Source organism: Apteryx mantelli, chromosome 3, assembly GCF_036417845.1.
Source record: "Apteryx mantelli isolate bAptMan1 chromosome 3, bAptMan1.hap1, whole genome shotgun sequence".
Classification (NCBI taxonomy): Eukaryota; Metazoa; Chordata; class Aves; order Apterygiformes; family Apterygidae; genus Apteryx; species Apteryx mantelli.
This window is the reverse complement of record NC_089980.1, coordinates 20,368,178-20,388,326: the sequence shown is the minus strand read 5'-3', so window position 1 is coordinate 20,388,326 and position 20,149 is coordinate 20,368,178.

Sequence of the window (20,149 nt, the reverse complement as noted above, 5' to 3'; positions counted from 1 at the left end):
CCTTTAACAACTAGGTTTGGTGTGCCTTCAATCAGCAAAAAGTGGCCAAGTATGCTGGGACTGACAAGCACCAGTTCAGTGCAGGCTCTGTGCAATGGAGAGCTTTGTCTTGGTGCTTTTGGAAATGGTTGACTCGAGTGCTGTTCTTGCCCCAAAGCATAGGCAAGTGGAGAGCACAGTGCTCCAGTCCCCTTCAAGTGGTTTAAGCAGCTCCTGCCCCATAAAGTAGTCAGCCACAATGCCAAGTGCTGCAGGATGGCCCAGTCTTACCCTGCATTTCCTTTGCATGGAGATGGGCTAAAAGCTGTGCTACAGCCAGTTCCCATGTTTCAGCTGATGGGCAGCAACTCCTTAAACCTCTTGAACATGATCACACACATTCATCCACCCAAGACCGCAGGGAAGGCCTCGGTAAGCTTGTATGAATGTGCCATGCAGCAGGAAGGGGAAAATATTTCAGCTGCATTTGGTACACACGTTGAGGGAACTCAAGGTGTGACTATTTCATTTTTAATAAACCACTGCCTCCACTGTCAGTTATGTTTAAGCAGCTCTAGGAAGCACTAGCTCAGATTCAGCAGTTCAGTTTCTGTTCTTTGCAGATGCAGATATAACAACACATGCACAGGGGGAGGCACCTCTGTCCTATCATCCCTTTCATTCTGAGGTACCCGTTCCTCAAGTGCAGAGCTTGTGCATGTTAACCACAAAAACACAACGTTATGCATGTTTTTTTACTATGATGGTTTTAATACAATTAAATGATGATATAGCCTTTCAGCAGGTGCAGAAGAGAATAAAGTACTTCACGCATCTGTGGTTTGCTCCTGCTCCCTGTGTGGCTGAGAAAGCCATTGCAGTGTGGGTTTTGTAGCAAGAGGGACTGCTCACCTCCAGAACAGCCTTGGAGACAGGACGTTCCTGTTCTTGGAGGGAGGTAGGGATTGGGTTGACAAGGGGTGGTTTTGCCAATAAGCTGCCTTGGTTATTTTCAGTTTTCTGCTTTATGTTGTTTGGAAGGGGGCTAGGGTTGTGGGTTTTGTGAGGCAAGCTGATAAGTGGTGACTTTGCTGTAAATAAGGGGCCAGGTGAGCTCCCGCTGAGTTATGACTGGCACCAAGAAAAGACTAGCCTGGCAGCTGCCTACAGGAGGTCTCCCTAGAATCGGAATGGGATTTGGGCTGGGAAGCCTTGGGATGACTGCTCTGCTGGGACTGCAACTGGTAAGAAGGTCCCAGTTCAAACGAGACTGGTTTCTTAGGTTGCTCTTTGGCATGAGCATGCCCATGTCCCTCTAGAGCCAAAGTGAGGGGTATTTGCAGCCAGTCATTTGCCTAGCCTTCTCTTCAGCTAGTATCTCCTGTCTTCCCCCAGCTACCAGACGTGATGGTGCAGCTGGCAGTGCTGTGCTCCTGCTAAAATTATCCCAGCCTGTTCCTGTATGCTCTCCTACCCCAACCCCCCCTCCCTGCAATGCGTCTTGTGGGCTCCTTGTCCTGCCACTGCTTGCTCTTGCAGGCAGCCCTGACCCCAGCCCTCCTGGGGTGACAGTGGCCAGTGAGACCCTCTGACCTAATGGGTCAGTCACAGGCCCACCCCTGGCTTCAGGCATGACCTGGGAGCCTCTTTGGGGGGGACCCTTTTTTCCTCCCTCCATCTTCAAAGCATCTCAAAAGCTGCGATGCATCCTTCCCATCCAAGCATCCTCTGAGGACATCAAGAAAGAGCCTGTGCTGTCCAAAGCATTCTTGGGAAGAGGGGTAAGGCAGCTGGGCAGAGAGCTCCCATGACCTGCAGGGGTGGTACAGTGTGTGCACTGAATTTGTGGGTTCTCGGCTGACTGCTGCTCTGAGAGAGGGAGTGGGTGAGAAGGATTCTAGGGGAGGCAGGGGAAGGGCCCCTGCCATGGGGAACTGCCATGCCTGGTGAGGAGAGACTAGAGGCTGGAAGGCCCTTGAGCTGAGAGGCTGCAGCTCAGGAGGAGGCTGAGGGACAGCAGTGAGGAGCTGGAGGCTGCTGCACAGCCAGGCCTCTGCTGCAGTGATCAGGACTTCCTAGAAAGCAGTGAGAAAGCTGCAGATTGCAGTAAATTCCTGGTTAGACAGCCCCAGATGTCAGGCAGAAAAGCGGGGGTCACACAGGAGAAGGGACTTGTTCCAACAGCAAAACCACATTCCTGAAGGAAAATTCCCTGGCACCAAACCAAACCCACAACACAAGTAAGTACAAGAGCAGCACCATCGCTAAAATAATGTGGGTGCTTCCTCCATGTGGAGAATTTGACCCTCTCGTCTAGACAGATCAAGGGTACCAAACATAACAGTGTAGAGCAGAACTGCCACAATTACAGGTCATCACAATAAGACAGACACTCAGCCACCAAAACAGATGTGTTTTTGTTTCTGTGCATCTGCAGTGTGGCACTAAGATATTTTCATCTAATATGTTCTCTGGTCTGGGATATGTTCCCATCTACTGGAAGCATTTGTCTGATGGTGTGGGTTAGGATAAATGGTTTTAACAGCTCTCCATCCATCTGTGAGATGGAGAAAATACTACTTTGCCACTCGGGTGAGTCACTTTCTGCTGTCTGTTAATCAATGAGCTTTCTAGAGGCTAAAAAGCAAAACGGTAAAGCTGTTGAACAGAAGTCCACCTATTCCTGCTAGGGGGTTCTATCCAGCCTCTGTATGCACAGCTGAGACTGAGCAGAATCCAGCAGGAACTGGCCAAGAGTGCAAGTCCTGAGCAGGTCTTTGCTTCAGAGAGACACCAGCAAGGTCCTTCAGCCATCAGGAACGGGGTCCTGAACTAGACACGAGAGGGGAAAGAGTAAGGGGTCGTGGTCCTAAACCAGCCCCAGCCCTGCTTCTTTGAATGGGGAGACCAGGATGGTCAGCTTTGCTGAGACCCCACACTACATGTGTTGGGCTCCTAATAGCTGCACAGTGCATCGAGTTTTACAGGCCCTTGTCTAAAGGGGCCTCAAGGGTCAGCTTTCACTGATAGGCCTGGAAATGGAGCTAATAAGTTATGCAGTAATGCAGATCACAAGGTTTCAGAGGCAGCTAGGCTGTGCCGAGGGCATGGTCAAGCTCCTGGTTCCCGTTCCAAAAATCTGCATGGTGTTATCGGCCAGAGGAAATCAAAACCATTTCCTCCTCCTGGCTCTGGCCCTTGCAGAGGGGCTGCAGGAGGCAACCCAGGGAGCTCTTTGTCAGATTGAAACAGTATTTTTATAAACAGCCTCATTAATCATGACAAGGATGATGACTCCATTCCAGGGGGAGAAACTGCAGAGCCAAGCGGCACCGACTGAAAACATTCCCACTCTTTGGAAGACTGAGAATATCTATAAATAGAAATTTGGATGCTGGGATATTTTTTTAACAGACACTGTGGTCACGACTGTCAGTTCACAAAGTAATATCTGTTGTGAGACCAAGTGTTTTATTTCTGCACATTGGCGCCGGGGATTTGAAAATAATAGCATGGGATGACACCTGAGAGCCTTTCAAAAAACAGAGCTTTCTCATTTCTCTGGAATTCAACCCCAGATACTAAGAAATCCTATTGTCTGGGAGAAAGGAGATACCCATTTGCCAAAGGAAAAGAAACTTAACAACAAGCCTATTATACAAAGAAACCATCCAGAGACAAACTGTTACCATCTAGGTTGACAAGTAGCTTTCTCATTCATCTGCCCTCTCTCTGGGACAAAAATCACAGAGGGTGAGTGTTATTTACAGGATGTGCCGAGTGGGGTTCTTCTTTCACATCACACCTTTGAAGATGCATAATACACGATAAATCCCCTGCTTTCCACCAGCTCTGCTGCCTCCAAACATAGGCTGAAGTCTTGCTGACTGGCATGAACGGTGGTACCTAACTAGCAAAGCTTAGAACCGATGGAGCCGGGAACACCTAAAAAGCGGATCTGTTCACAGCAACGCCTGGGCCAGTCTGGGGTAGAGCCACTAGGACCCCTGTGAGAAGAAGGGCCGTGACTCCCAAGACTAGACAGGAAACATAGTTCATAAAATTGTTGATGAAGATAGCAGTGCCTGGGGTTGAAATGTGCCCACTTGCATCACCTTCTCTAACGTGAGGACACTATCTTGGGAGGAGGAATGTCAGCCAAGGAATTTCCTCCCCCCTGAGTGATGGGAAGCCTGATGTGCTCTGGCAGGACAGAAGCTGTGCTGGTTCATTAGCTCCAAGACAGGGGCATCCCCAGAAGGTGGAGGAGGATCCTTCAGTCTCAGCTGAGGCATGGATGCACTGAGACAGCTCAGTGCTGCTGCCAGTCTAACATTCACATAGTTTCCCATGTGTGGCATGATTTTAGGGATGAAGTTTCCAGATGTGGGGGCTTGGTGTAGCTTTTCTGCAGGAGTTCATCTGATGGCAACCCTTTGGCTTGGAAGCAGGAACAGGACCTCTCCCTGCAGCACAAGGACAGACATTCAGTCTCTGCAACGATAAAGCATTCACAAGGCATGCTCCTTCCTTTGCTGGAATGACTGATCTGTGTGTCTTTGGCTTCAATAAGGAGTGCTACTGTTGATTCAGGGCTTACCCGCCTGAGCCCAGATACAGAAGGAAGTTTGAATTGGCCAGCACTCCCCCGGTACACACGAGGCTGAAATCGCTGGTTTGTAAGTCATGACCAGGTCTGAATTACCAATGTGTTCACAGCACAGCAGCCGCAAGGTCCATTTCCATCGTTATGTAACTCTGCTGGGGGCAGAGCTAGGGAAGGGACTGAGCTCTCCACGTAGGAACAACTAATGTTAGCCTGTCTGACACCCTGTCCTGGAGCCTGTAGTCGTGCAATGCTCATCAGGACTGGAACATCTTTGCCCCAGTCTCATGCCATGGGCAGGATGCTGTCAGAGCCTGGCAAGGAGAAAGCTCTGGCACTTCGTTGCTTTGCTCTGTGTAGCCCAGCTGAGCCCTGGAGAGAGTAGCCCTAAGCTGGAAGATGAACTGCTGAGAGGAGGCCAATGCAATGCCACATTCAGCACGTGGCTCGGAGCAGTGCTCTGCCCCATGGCCCTGGCCCGCCACTGGCTTTTGCAAAGGACCACACACACTTCCAGTCCCCTCTGCTACCAGCAAGGAGCCAGCCAAGGCCATAATTCACCTTGTGGTTAACCTGGGCTGGAGATCAGCACAGAAAGGTCTACAGCTGCATGAAAATGGAGTTCAGGTGGCAAATCAGGAAATGAGCAAGCAAATCAGGAAATGAGCTGGTGGAGCTGGGGAGGGGGTCTGAAGCTGCTTAGTGCTGGCTTCCTCAAAGCCAGGCCAAGACCTCCTCTCCTTATAAACCACAAAAATCCTTCTGTCTTAGCTGGCTCTACCTTCTGGGCGAAACTCTGAGGACAACTACTTAATCCTGAGATTGAAGGTGAGGGGGAGATGGCCTCAAATACAGGGAAGGAGCAAGTTCATGGGACCTGGCATGAGAAGGTCCTGAAGGAAGGTGGATGAGGTTTTTCTCTGTCTCTAAAATGTGCTGTAGGAGAAAAGTTGAGGTTGCAATATTTATGGCAGGGGTCCTCCTCAATTTATTTCCTCAGCATGTATAGGGACAGATGAAGTCTGCTAGAGGGGAAATTCCCTTTAAAGCTGTATGTTGTCCTGTTCTAAACACTTATGTTGTTTGATATTTGAGAGGCAGGATGTGGGCAGTGTCTTCAGACAACTGTATGGTGGAGAGATGTGTTGACTATTTTTACTGCTCAGTATGGAAATTGCTTCTCACTCTCTGGTGGGTAGTTTGGAGGCGCAAGAAGGTAGCGCTAAGCAGACAGGCAGCAAACGAGTAGGGGTGAAATCAAAACACAGATGATTAAGGTCCCTGCTGGGAGTACCTGTTCCCAGACTTGGTATTAGGCACAATTTTTGACTGCTTGTTTTAGCTTTCTCATAGGGCTCGTTCTTTATTGAAGCTACAGCATGCTCCAGAGACCTCTGGAGTAGGAGTAGCATGGAGTAGGAAACCTCTGCATGAAACCTTTGGCTGACTGATCAGGCCCAGTGTTTCCTTGGAACCCAAGGAAACAAAGGCTGGTGGTGGTGCCACAGCAGTATGTGCAGCTGTGCCCTTGGAGGCTCAGGGGACTCTTGCATGCAATGTGGCAAACCACACAGAGTCCTGCTATTTCTAAAGATCTCTTACTTGGGGGCAGATTGGCAACTTATTCTCTTAGTTGCTTACTGAGTCTCTTTAAAGCCTTAAGCTGAGCTGCTAGCAGCTAGACCTCAGTGTGAGAAGGTGCTGTTGAAGTTCAGTTTATCTTTCTGGTGTATCTGGGTGTTTCCAAAATTTTGGGCTTGAAGATGATGAAATAATTATCTTCACATGCCATTAGGTTTCTATGCTGGCATTTTTGGAGGGTGTAGACCTGCATTTTCATTCAAGGTGTGGCTTTCAGGCTCTTGGGAAGATCCCCTGCATCTAGGATATGTTGCAGTTCTTCTTGGCTTGGAGAAATTGTCATCCTTTCTCGGGAGAGTTTGGATCCTTCATGCTCTTTGTGCAGGAACAGAAGGGCTGATAGTGGGCAAAAGTAAAGAAGACTGAACTGTGGATGCTTTAACATGGCCTTTGTGATGCAGCAACAGAAGCGGGGAGATGGAAACCTGTCCCATACCTGGATTTTCTCCAGAGCTGACAGTTGTTCCCAGTGGAACTCAATGGGAATGGAAGAAAATTGGGAATGGAAGTTGAGAATGGAAGAAAAAAGCCAGACCAGCACAACAGAGATTAGGCCAAGGGCCACAAAACTCTGGAATGCCTGTGTGATCACCCAGAAGAGGTAGGATTAAGGACACGGGACAGGACTGAGCAAGAATAGCTGATGAGAAAGAGGAGGCAGTACCATGTGTGGAGAAAGAGAGCAGATCCAGAGAAACATCGGAGAAAACAGAAGGTGAAGGAGGAGAAAGGGGTGGACTATGCAAACAACTGAGAGGTGAGGGCACCTTATCTAGTGTTGTTGATGCTCCCACTTGGAGCAGGAAGCTGATGTAAATGATTCGGAGGAAAATCATCCGAGATTAGTCTTCTCAGGGTGATCTCTCACACTGCCTGCCCCAGGGTAAATGTGAGGAATGTGAAATGTTCTCCTCATCCTTAGCTTTCATGCAAGAGACCTGGGAAGCATGGTTTCAGTCCTCTCCAGAACTTGTCATTTAACTGCAACTAAGCATAAGGGTGCTCACCAGACCCACCTTTGTGTCTGTGGGACTCCATCTGCATATGGTAATGTCACAGCTGAGCAGGGAAAACTTTTCTCTTCTTCTCATATTTGCCATTCTCTGCAAGGGAGAGGGAGACCTTTGCCTTCAGCAAAAGGTGGTGCCTTTCATTTGTAATAAGGTTCTCACTTTTTTTTATATATATATAATGCCAAAAATGTGATTCTAATGTGGTTGTGTGGCATAAGGGCAAAGGTAGGGGCAGACATACCCACAGACAGTACAGAGCTGAGACTGAATGGATGTGATAGAAATATAACTACTGTAATAAACACCCTCTAAATAGCTAAGGGCTGCCTTAAAATCCCAGCTCCTCCTCTTTCAAGATTGTGTGATCTCATTTCTAACAAGAACCATGATACAGTTTTGGCTCTGTATCTTTTCCAAAGAAAGCTGGACAACCCAGCACCTAAAAGCTCAGACAAGAGTGGTCAAATAAAAGCACACCCAGTGTATTTCAAATATTTTGTCATGTTTGGTGCCTCCCTCTGATCTTTGAGATCTTCGGACTAATTAAATTTCTAAAGATTTATGCATGGGAGTCATCGTTCTGTGGTTTGCTAATACTATTTCTTGAAGAAATCATTCCTTGAGACCTTCCCCAGTGAATGCTTCAGCAGACAGGAATGTACATTTTGGTTCTGAAGATTTTGGTACATGATCTTAGATGGGGGTATCAGGACAAGGAAAAAAGTCTAGGAAGAAGTAAGCAAAGGCTTGAAGAGCCGTGTCAGGGTGAAATGTGGGGGAGATCTGCCTTGTGTTTCCTCCTAGTGCTGAACGATGTCTATATTTGTTGCACAGTGATTCATTGCAACACCAGATGCCTGCTGTGGCTCTCTGCTCTAGAAGGAGTCAGTCCTTCCTCTGTCGAAGTCAACGCAAAGTGTCCAGCTTTGCCTACAGTGCGTGTTGAAGGAGACCCGAAAAGAGGGGACCAGCATCTTCCCCTACCCCTCAGCATCTCCATCTATTGGAAGCATTAAGCTCGAGATCCATCTTCTCATCTCAAACCCATTTAAACCAGTGTTGCCACCACTGTAGGCTGAAGCTATATTGAATGAAATAAGCAGGATGCAGAGGTGCCTGAGAGAGGGTATGTTTTCAGAGAGGGGGACCTTGAGATGCAAGCGAGGGTCCTCTTTCACCCTTTTGTTTCTCAGCCTTCTGGGGAAACTGGGAGGATGGGTCGTTTTTTCTCAGGTCAGTGTATCTGCTCTCCATGCTCACCAGGAAAGCGGGGAGGCGGTTGCCAAAGCTCCAGCTATCATTTGATATGGATGTCTATAGAGAAGCTTTACTAGAGTTGTTTCATCCCTTTCATTTGGAGAAAGGAATGAGATGTGTCCAGTCATCCCACCTGGGCTGCAAAAGGAGGTTAACCCCCACCTAGTGTTAGGTGCCCTGTCTTAGCTCTTTGCGTCGCCTTCTTCTGTTGTCAGCAGCAAGATGCAGCTCATGCGGCTCCCTTGAGCAAACCTCCTTTACTCTGGACATCTAGCTGAAATGGAAGGAGTTGTGCTCTTTACCCTGGCTACATGACCACTGTTTTGTTAGTGCAAGAATCTTGTTAGCCAAGCCTCTTTACTACCTGCTTGGTTCCTGCTGTGCGGAGGGAAAATGCCTCTTGAACCCCTCTAAAACTTGTAACTTACCTCCAGGGGCTATCGCAGGCTGCTATGTTGATTGTATATGGGTAGTTAATGGTTATCTCTTATCCTAGAACAATTGTCTCCTCGTTTGCGCACAGTCAGACACTAGGGGCTATCAGCTGAAGGTCTAATATGAACAGGAGAATATTTGTATGTATTAAAAAAAAAAACTAAATCCAGTGTCTAACACCATTAAGGACAGATTCCCCTTGGTTTCATCATGTGTGAAAGCCAACTTCTCCATCAGGATTTGCCTGTGACGGGGCCGCTCCTCAGGTCAGGAGGCTCAGTCAGATCTGACAGACACTAGTAAGGATGTTCAAGACCAAACAAAGAAGTAACTAATTTTGCTCTGGGCCAGTTTTATCCTGGACCTGTCCCTCCTCTTAACAAGGGCATAAATTCTGTCCCACAAGGCTTTTGTCTTAAAGTTTGCACGGAGACCCTGCCAATGCAAAGGAGGCTTTCCAAAGTAGCACTAATACAATAGAAGAGTCTGGGTTTTTTTGTTTTGTTTCGTTTTTCTATTTCTTGGATAGTTGTTCCACAGGATGTGTCAGTGAAAGAGAAAACAGGCTTTAACAACTTCCATCACATCTGCTGTAGAGATGAGCCAACACCATAGGGCACTGGCAAAGGACTTGACAATCCATGTTTTATTTATCTCAAATTTGGCTGCAAATAGGCAGCTGCATATAATTGCACAATAAAACAGATTTGGAGCATTAGGAATGAGCTGGTGAAAGTGTAGTCATTGGGATCTGGGCTCTGAAGCAGAACAAATATCCAATGTGTGCAGGATGGGAAAAGATGAGTTTAAATCTTCTTGTATGGTAACTGGAATTCAGTGATGTGGCTTTGTCAGTAGACTTAGCCAGGGACCATGCTGCTTTTTTTTTTTTTTTTTTTATCAGCTGCTTAATCCAGAGCTCTCTGCAAAACATGTTGCTATTCTGAGCAAAGTCTTGCAGAAGAAATTTTTTGGGCTATCACACTTGTTTTATATAAAAGGATCTTTTTTCATGTCTCTGCATTGTGAGTTCTTGCATATCAAAATGCACTTTTATCTTTAAAATCATAAGGATCAGCTGCTTTACCTAGAAGAGAAGACATTTTTAATGTGTTTCTTGCTCTGGCATGACTTGGACAGCTATACAAAATTGAAGGTAGAAATGAAATTACACTTGAATCATTTCAAGTCAGAAAATTAGAGGTAGTGTGCTTGTTCCCAAAACAAACCTTTTTAAATGCAAAAATTCAGAAGTAACCTGAATGTCCCAGCAAATTAACATGTGCAAGCAATTGTAAATATCCAGTTCTTAAGTAATTTTGACTGAGGCACGTGGTCCCACACCAGATTGAATTAAGCCCTTTTCAAAGACGCATGAAACTTTTTTTTTCTTTCCCCCCTCCTCATTTCTCTTTGACCTTTTGCTACAGGACAGAGTTCTGGCTATCTCTTTCTTCTTACGTACCCATGGCACTAAACCCATTTCTCTCGCAATTTTTGCATATGTTGAGCTTAGATTGAGACACCTTGTCACGCTGGACTGGGGGGAGGGAAGAGAAGATGGAAAGGAAGTTTCTCACGTGGATTAATGAAGTCAAAAGGTGGCAGAGAAAGAATAGCCTTTGAGTCATCGGTCTTTATGAGGGAGGGTGATGGCAAGCGGGAACTGCACAGTGATCTCTGGCAGGGCCTGTACTATTCTCTATATTCATAACTGAGCTGGAATCTGAATAGTTTTGGTTTTTACTACCCTGAATAATTGCCCCTCTGGCAAGACTCTCTGCAAGTAGCTGAGGGAGGATCTAATGATACTAGGAGGGTTGTGGGGGGGGGGGGGGGGGACAGAAAGTTTGGTATATGGAATCGCTCGTCTGGGAAAACCAACTTTACCTCTGCCAACATTCAGAAAGATCCGAAATCAGCTGCTCATAAGGGAGATCTGGCAGTCTTTCTGTGTCATATTTTGGAAATATTGGCTCAGTGCGCATCCGTGATTAAAATCAGAAGATAATGTTAGGAATTGCTCAAAGAGGAATAGAGAATAAACAGGAAATGTCGCCATGCTTCTGTGTAACTCCACCATGTGCCTGCATCTTGTGATACCCCAGAGTAGCAAATAATAACATTTTCCTTGAAGCTAACTAGATCCCAGCCAATTCTTGTTTTGTCCAGGAAATAAAGAGAAGATATACTTGCAAGCTAAGCCCAATGTGTGTTTTAAATTAGTATGTTACATAAGAAAATAATGATACAAAGGCAGTTAGCTGTATCCTTGGGAGCAGCAATTGCACTTGTGTGTACATTACCAAAAATCACTGGTGGGAAAACAAAAGCCATAAATGTTTATGGCTTATTTATCAAGTGCAATGTGCTTGCTTTTATAGTTGCTTTTGCAAAAATGATTACTGCAATCCTGTTGCACCCATCCTAATGAGAAGCCTTGGTGTGAATGGTTTCCCCACACACAGTAACAAGCAGCTGGTAACTGGAACAAGCCTGCGCTTGAGGGTCAGACCTGCAAGAAATGTCACTTTGTAGCTCAGGTTTCCCTTCATGGAGAGCTGCTTTTCTGACCATGGTATGAACCAAACAAGAGTCTCTTTGCTTCTGGTTCCAGGCCTTTCTCTCAGGTAACATCCCAACCAAAAGTGCTTGGTGGCTTTCTAAGGTCAAAGGCTTCCCTAGTGATCTCCAGCCTTCCTCTCTGACTCTGTCCTTCTCCTCGGAGACCCGCAGCCCATCCCATGCGCATCCACTCCAGCGGGCACACAGCCACCCATGCTCCCCTGTCTGCTTTGGCCTCCCCCAAGGGATGTGCTGCCAGGATGGCCCCAAGCACCAAGGTGGCCTCCTCCAAAAAGCAATGTCCCCAGGCCTGGTCTGAACCAGAGGGGTCCTCTGTGACCCCTCATAAATACCAGGGAAACTTTTGAACGATGATGGATGCAGACCTAGCTGTCAATGCGGGGATGGCCCGTCAGCCCATTTCTCATGTTATTCCTGTTTTGTCCAAACCTGGATGTCTTTCCCTGTTGTTTTGGCTTGTGGTCACCAGAAGGGGCATTTCTGTGGGAGCTTGCTGGCTTTGCTGGGGGTTTTTTGCTGTCTGCAAAAATCTCTGAACCTCTGGTCTAGGCTGCTGCTTCTGGCAGGGTCCAATAAGAGAAGCACAAGGGCAAGCAGGCAGTAACATATGTCCTCAGCCTGCTTCCCTGCCACCCCTCCTATTTGCAGGCTAGGTACCTGGGGTGGCAAGGGTGAAGACTTTGTATGGACTAGCCCTCACTGGGGCCTTTTCTTTCACTAACTGGTGTGGCTGCTTGCTGAACTCAACACTAGCTCTTAGCATTTGCAGCATCCTGCATCAAGAAGCCCCACGGAGGAATGCCACAGCTCACAAAGGTGCCTCCTCTGCTTGTTTAAAATTGCCCCTCAGGAGCCCCTTGATCTCCTCGTTCAGGCTTTCCAGGGCTGAGGTGTCCTTGTCTGTGCAGTCCTTCCTTACGCAGACCCTGGGCCACAGGATCATTTGTCCCTGTGCTTTTTCCACCCCTCTGTCCCTTCAGCAACTGGGTGGGGGGGCCACTGCTGCACACACATGTTCACCATGCAGGTGCATTGGGGAGTCAAACAGTGCCATGCAGATGTTTTCTACTTTCTCCTTTGCTCTTTGGTCCATTCCTGTGAGCAAACGAGTCTTTGACTTCTTGCCTAGGGGACTGTTGAGATTTGGTCTCCTTCCTTCTCCTCTCCCTGCTGTCCTCGCACAAAGCCTTTGCACTGCTTTGTGGCCCAAGCAAACGGGGAGGGGGGGAAACATCCCACAGATTGGAGCAGGACTTGGAATTACTTTCACTCTTAGCAAAACCAAAAATCAGCTCCTGAGAGCTTTGTCCTTTGCAGGAGAAAGCAACTGCTTTCCTGGGTCATTTTGCATTCCCAGGCTGTAATGCAGAAGTGTTAGTACCTAGGTCTGTTCCAAAAGTGGGCTATAAACCGATGAGGGCAGTGGCATGGATGGTCTCCAGCATTTCATGTTTTTATAGAGCCTGTTGCTGTCCCAGAGCTCAGAAACCTGTCTGGCTGGAGGGAGTTTCAAGGCACGCAGGTTTGCTGACTACCAGCAACGCTGTTGTCCAGTAACTTAAAACTACAAGTGGAGCAGAAACTCGGCTCGAATTCCTGCAGTCCCCTGCAAAACGGCTCTAAATCCATGAAGCCCGCGGGCCGGGCCCAGACACTCCAGCTGCTGCTACCGATGGCTTGGCAATGAAAGCGCATGTGTGAGCAAGCGGCAGCGGGAGAGAGAGAGGGCTTTTGTGGAATATGTGTGCACATGTCTCCCAAGCCTGGAGTCAGCAAGTCTGCAAGCCGAGCAGCCAGGGGAAGTCATTACCAGCGTTACGGGGAAGTCAACACTACTGGGCTCTGCCACTGAGCAGAGCAGGGCTAATGTTTGTCCAGAGAAATGAAAATGTGAAAGTACTTATAAATATTATTTTAAGGGTTTCGTTTTTCCTGGATGGGGGGGAAAAAATAAGAAAATCCAGTATGAGGACAGAAGGAAGGGGCTCAGATGGGAACCCCTAAGACTCCAGGGAAGGAGCTGCATTGAGAGGAGAGGGGGCTTTTGTAGGAAAAGCTGAGGACAGGCAGCTTTGGGGAAAGAAAACTAAGTTATGAAAAAGAATAAGACTACAGATCTGGTGGCTCAGAAGCCTGTGGTTTGTTGGAGCAGGGTCCACCCTGCTGTGGCTGCATGGCCTACTTTGAAATGCTTCTGCAACATGCTGTCGCAGTGTTTTAGGCATGATAAAGAAATCCCTTTGCTCAGGGATGTGCTACCCACAGACCCTTGGTTTGGACAGGCTCAGGGCTAGCAGAAGTCGTGTGTATTCAGCTCAGCAGGGGAAGCGAGGCGCTTCGCTGGGACCCTTGGCCAAGAAAAGCCAAAGAGAAGACTGATCCAATATCCAGTTTGTGTAACAGATATTAGGATATTAGTTCACCATGAGGGTTGTCTAACCCAGTAAGTGGGACTCAGAGAGGCTACAGGTTCTCAGTCCTGGGAGATATTCAAACCTCAGCTGGACACAGCCCCATGACAACCGAATTAAGTTGGTCCTGCTTTGAGCAGAGGTTTAGATCAGAGACCTCGAGATGTCCCTGCCCAGCTGTGTCAGTCACTGACCCTACAAGCCAATCCCAACAGAAGCCCTACAGTTCAACATATCCCAAGAGGGAAGAGATAATGCTAAAAAATAACCAGCTCACACCCTGATGGACTTCCAGAGACCAACACTTAGGAAATGCACAGAAACTCCAAGAGAACATGTCTCGTCTCCTTCGTGACTCTGCCACATGGTGTCTGAGCTCAGTTACCAGCCTACGTCCCATCCCTGGAGCAGGGAAAATCATGGCAAATGTTTCCCACTGACTTGCCACTCTGAACCCAGGGCCAGCCCTGTTTTCCATTCTCCACCTGTCAGAGATGAGGAGTCCCTTCAGGCTGCCATGCCAGGGACACTCTGTCTCCTTTTTTCCACAAACAGCTGTTTGGTTTTCTGAAACTGAAAATGCAGGTCCAGCCACCCCTGATCTCATGTGAGGCCTGTTGCTTACAAAGCAGGCGTTCAACAGCTGTGTGTCTCGCTGCAAGTTCCCTTCTGGCAGGCATAAGGAATATTTCCTTCACCTCAGAGAAGTGAACACAGCCAAAACCTGCCAGGTCGCTCCCCCCTGCATCAATAAAAAAGAGGCAGTTCTGGTTACTGAAGAGAGATCTGAGAGATGAGCAGGCAGAGCTATATCAGAGGCCAGGCAGAAGTGGGTCTCTGATGAAGAGCACCCTTGAAATTCATGCTGTCTCTCTGGGACTCCAGGGATGGCTCAGGAAGAGACACAGTGCAAAGAACTTCTCCACAGACACCATGGGAAAGCTTTCTTGGTGGGGCCCAGCCAGACCTCAAAGCTGCAAGATGCTGGGGAAAGAGTGGTGGGAGATGGCCTCCAAAGCTGTCACATCCCTATCTTGATGGATGCCACAGTGAAAAGGACTCCTTGACTCCCCCCAGCCTGGAGATGGGGTGTCTGCAAAGATCCTCACCGTAACCAATCCAATATTACTCAGAACAAGGAAAATAAGGAGAAATACATTTTTCACAGCTTCACAGAGCTGGGCCATGGGCACAAACAACCCTAAAACTACTGTGTGCCTTGTTTTCCACCCACGTGGAGTCAAGGTGCCCCTACCACTCTCCTATGGGATGTTGTAGGCTGTTGATACAGAGAGGAAAAGTCCCTGGAGGGAGATGAGGTTGGGTTGACAGGTTCTAGAGACCAGGAGGATGGGTAACACATTGGAGCACAAGAAATATAATTTTGCCATTACTAGCAAAAGACCATAAGCTCTGCATTGACTTGACAGTGCAGGGTCTCCAGACTTGCCGTAGCCTGAGGTGATTCCAGATGTAACAGCAGTTATCTAGCCTAAATTTGCTTTAGTCTGGTGCGCTTGTGTGGTGTAAGGCCTGTTGTTAATATGTAGGTAATAATAACAAGTATTTATTCTGTGCAGAGTGAACTGTTGACGTCTGTGAAATAAAATGCGATGGTAGCAGAGTGCAGGCACTGGATAATACCAGAGCCCAAACTGGGAATGCAAATCCCAGTGGTAAGTCCCTGATCACTGCAGGAAGGCAAATCTGTGAGTCAGTCCTGGTTTTAAGGATACTGGTATTAGGGAAACTGATTCTAGGGATAACAAAGAGGACTGAAAAATAGTGTAGCAAGGAACTGGAAACAAGTGTAGGAAGTGCAAGTATGCTGACACTGTTAGAAAATGCATACAACTAACCCTAAGCAGATCCAGGACCAAGGAAGACACAACCCCACAATAAGCATCATACTGCTCCTGGCAAAAAGCTCAGGATGCCAAATACTTGTCATAATTTCCACTTTGATCATTAGGATGACCAACACCATTGACCTTTGGAGTCAGAAGAACTGAAAATAATAACTGCTGCATTTTGATTTGACTGTGAAGACATTAATTAGATTAACAATAAACTCTTGGCTCCGCATATCAGGTGAATTTCCTTTCGCCTATCACAAGATTTTGAGTGTAGCATCATGTTCTAGTACCCAAAAACTGCTGCGCCTGCAAGGTTCAGTTTTGCTGCCATTGACTGTGGCAGAAACCATTGGACAACAAAGCACATTCTTCTTTAGCTCTTTGAACGGTACCCAGCACCAGTGGGGTCGCTGGAAGGGAACTGGCCTCTTTACTGGGCCTATGCCATCTGCTGGTGGAGGAAAAAGATGCCTCAGACCCAAGGAGATGTTGGTCTGAGGCTCTGTGAAGAGGGACCATGACACTATTTTTTTTCTTTTCTTTTTCTTTTTGTACCCCTGATCTTGTTTATATTAATCATGTTCTTTCCCTGGCAGGGACTGGTTCTTTCTAGCAGCAATGGCAGCAGATATCCTCCTTGTAATTGGTGCTTGCAAGCTTTGCTGCGATACAAGTGATGCAGCAAGTATCAAAATATAGGAAATCCGCATTTTCCTAGCAACTGTCAACCTAAACGTAGTCCTTTGGGGGCCAGAAAAAAACCCAGCCATCAGCTTGATTTCCGAGGAGTGTTTTTCCACAGATGTCAAATGATGGCAAAGCCTGAGTCCTGCTCTGTGAGTCACGCAGGGCTGTGCAGAGCTGGCGAAACACACCACTGCAACTGGCCTGCTGAGCTCTGCGATTGTGGTTACTGCCTGAGAAACAGGAGCCTGTAAGAGAACAAGCTTCTGACAAGGCAGAATAGTTTCCATCTGACGCTTTAACTGACTAAAAGAAGTTAGAGATGGGTGTTTGAACCTTTGTGTTGGAGGTTTTCCTTGTACTATAATACTGCACTGACATTTTCCCAAGTTCTAAAGCCAGGATGAACTGGTTTCCCCTCTTCAAAAAGAGACAGGACATCCCAGGACTCCTGCGATAGACAGCTGCCAGGAGGCAGACAGGAGAGTCTCTAAGCCACCACGGGGGGGTTCCAAGGCAGACTCTGTCCTCCCAGACCTTCCCGACCTGCCTCAAGGGCCAGGAGCTGAGCTGAGAAGCTCAGGCATCATCTCCTAGCATTGGCTGGCTGCAGATCTCTTTTTAAGACCCAGAAATGTTTTAAGGTTGGCTCTCCAGTCTCTGGATGAGGCTGGAAACCTCTGGGACAGCATCTGAGCTGACTAAAGGAGAATCCATCCCCTACAGCAGTGACTCCAGCATCTTGCAGATCTATTGAGACTGGAATGTGCAGTGAGAAGCTCTTCAGGCCCTGGTAAATATAACTTCTCTTAGGGATAATAACATTTTAGAGCCCAAGAAATAGCTAGATTTGACTCTGCCTCCCATACACATGCCAAAAACAAGTGGTCCCCCAATGCATTTGACTCCAGATGTGCTCTGCATGCTCTGGGAGAGCATGGCCACCCTGTCCAAACCCCAAAGTGGCCACAACCCCCAGGGACACTGTCACTCACCCCAACCAGCTGATGAGAGCTCTCTGTCCCTCAGGAAACAAACTCTTCCTGGGCCAAGCAGGGCAGGCTGGCTGGTGCCCATGCTGCTCAGCAGACCAGCCCCAGCCTGGAGCATCATCCTGCTGGGGGCTGGCATGGGGAAGTCACAGCACCCACACCAGCACTGCCCTGAACCATGGTCCCACAGCACCTTATGTCAGTCAGGCAGGGCAATCCCAGCAGAAGGAGCCTGCCCACCAGAGTGGGGAATTGCTCTGGGGCCCAGCTGCCCTGGCCAAGTCACACGAGGCAGGCATTTCAATTAGCTTAAATTCACAAGCGGCTGCCTTGTCTAACAGAAGGAGTGTTGCTTAGGATACCGTCACCAGCAACAATGCAGAGTATCTACTAACAGGGTTAATCTCTGGCCCTCTCCCTCTCCAGCACACAATTAGAGTAATCCCAGCTCCCACTGAAAGGTCTCAGAGCCCGTCTCTCCAGGCTGTAGGGAGAGGCAGTGGCTGCTGCAGAGGAATTTGGGGCAGGACTACAGCCACGGGCACGAAAAAGTCCTACCGCACTCTACATCCTGCAGAGGACCTGAGTTTCCTTTCTTCCACCTGATAAGGGCCTGTTCCCACGTGCATCTCCTATATGTGCCATCTCCCTGCTATGAGACGTGTTACCAGCCTGCCCTGCCCTCTGGGAGAGATGCACCAGACACACCCCCATCAAGAAATGGTTAAGGAGGATATCAGAAAGTCTGCAAACTGGGCACAAATACCTGTTAGATCTCCCTTGGCAGAGCTGGACAGGAGTGGAAAAGGAGGAGGTTGTTCTGTTATTGGTATGGTACTTTTTATGTAGCAGCAAAACCAGATTTAATAGTACAGCCTCTTCTGGTAGCATACTGCGCTCAATCACAGCACCTGACTCTTTCAGCAAAGAGCAAAACCACGTCATTAACATCTGCTGCACGTGATCTCTTTTTCCTCCTTCCTTTCTCTAGAGTGAAGCTGATGCAAGAACTGTTCCCTCTTGGTATGCTTTGACATGGTCCCTGGCACACCATGAGTCTGTGGTAGTACAGGAAGGCTGGGTAACTGCAATCTCTCTCACTGGGGCAAAAGGAGATGCACGGAGAGGTAGAGAGCCAGATGAGAGGCAGTTTCCAGGGATCAAGGAGGCAAGCTGGTGATAGTATAACGCCCGGATCCTAATTGCCGTAAGTCAAAATTGCACCATTTCCTGCCCTGCAAAGGATCTGCCCTTCAGAGCTTGAAAAGTATAAATAATTGTCATGTAGGAGTATATGAGACTGCAAACAAAATAAACTGTTGGTAATGATCCAGAAACACCAGGAAAATGCTTCTGATGACTCACAGAAGTGAGTCACGGGCTCTATCAGACGCGTGGTCCCCAGGCAGTAATTTCTCTCATGCTTCAAGGGCATGAACCTGAAGCTGTGACAAATCCTGGAAACACACCCTTTGCTGTGGCCCATGCTCAAGACCTCACATGGAGGTGGTCTCGGAGGGATGCTATGCAACACCAGCCAAGTTCTTGTTGCCAGTCTTAAGTAACAGGTTCTCAGTACCTTGGGGAGCCCTTTGACTCCTTTGTGGCTGCCCTCAGTGTCACTGTGCAAATGGAAGCCATGGAGGGACAGTGAGGCTTATGTGAAACCTCTTTTGGGTAAAATGTCCATCCTCAAACGTGTGGGTCAACTTCTTTTAAAGTTTTTCAGTGGTGTAGACTGTGCAACAGTGCTGACTAGATCTAAATATCCCAGTTTCAGAGATACCAAAGAGGATGTTTGGACTCATGGAGGGACTTAATACAACAAAATAAATGCAATATCTTTGAATTTCTTGGGTCTGTGTGTGAAAGCTCTCCCTTTCCTCTCTTACCTTGGGAGAGTAGACAAGGACTGAAACTCAAGGCATGAGTGAGGGTGGGGGACCACAACTTTATGTTCCATTTTGTCCTTCTGCTTGCCTTCCTCTTTCCAAAATGAACTCCTGCTGTGGCCTTTCCTTACTGACTGTTCAAACTTTTGAGCATCCCTGAGTTTTTCCTTGCCTTGGCCAAAGACAAATGCTCAGCCAACATCAGTCCAGATGGAAAGGCAGCAGTGAGCCCACCAACCCCACCTAAGTTTAAACTTAAGAGCTGAACTTCTAAAATCCTGCTTATCCTTATTTTTAAGTCTCTATTTTTGTGACAGCGTGGAGTACCCCAGTGCCATGGGTTGTCTCTCTGCATCTTACTTCTTGGTGGAAGAAGACACATTCTCACAGGAGGTCAGCAGTCATAGGAATCATGTACCATACTTCCCTCTAATGAAGCCTTCTGCCTCCAGGTCTCAGCAAAAGTCACATAAAAAGAACCGAGATGAGAGAACACAACACAGCAACAATGAGACCTTGTGCAAGATGCTGTACAAGGTGCTTCTTGCTCTTAAGCACATGCAGAGCCACTGGCAGAAACCCTCACCCCCTGTTACGCACAGAACCAGGAGACATTTTCCCTACATCACACATGGACCCAGGAATCAGAGACAGGCCCCACATACCTGTCTAATCCACTAAAGTTGTCCCCAGCCTTCCTCTCTGGCCAGGCTCTCCGAGACAGATGCTGCTGCTGTTATTTATAGGAAGGAGCTTCTACCAAGAATAACAAGTTCAGCTCTCTCAGTGGTATCTGC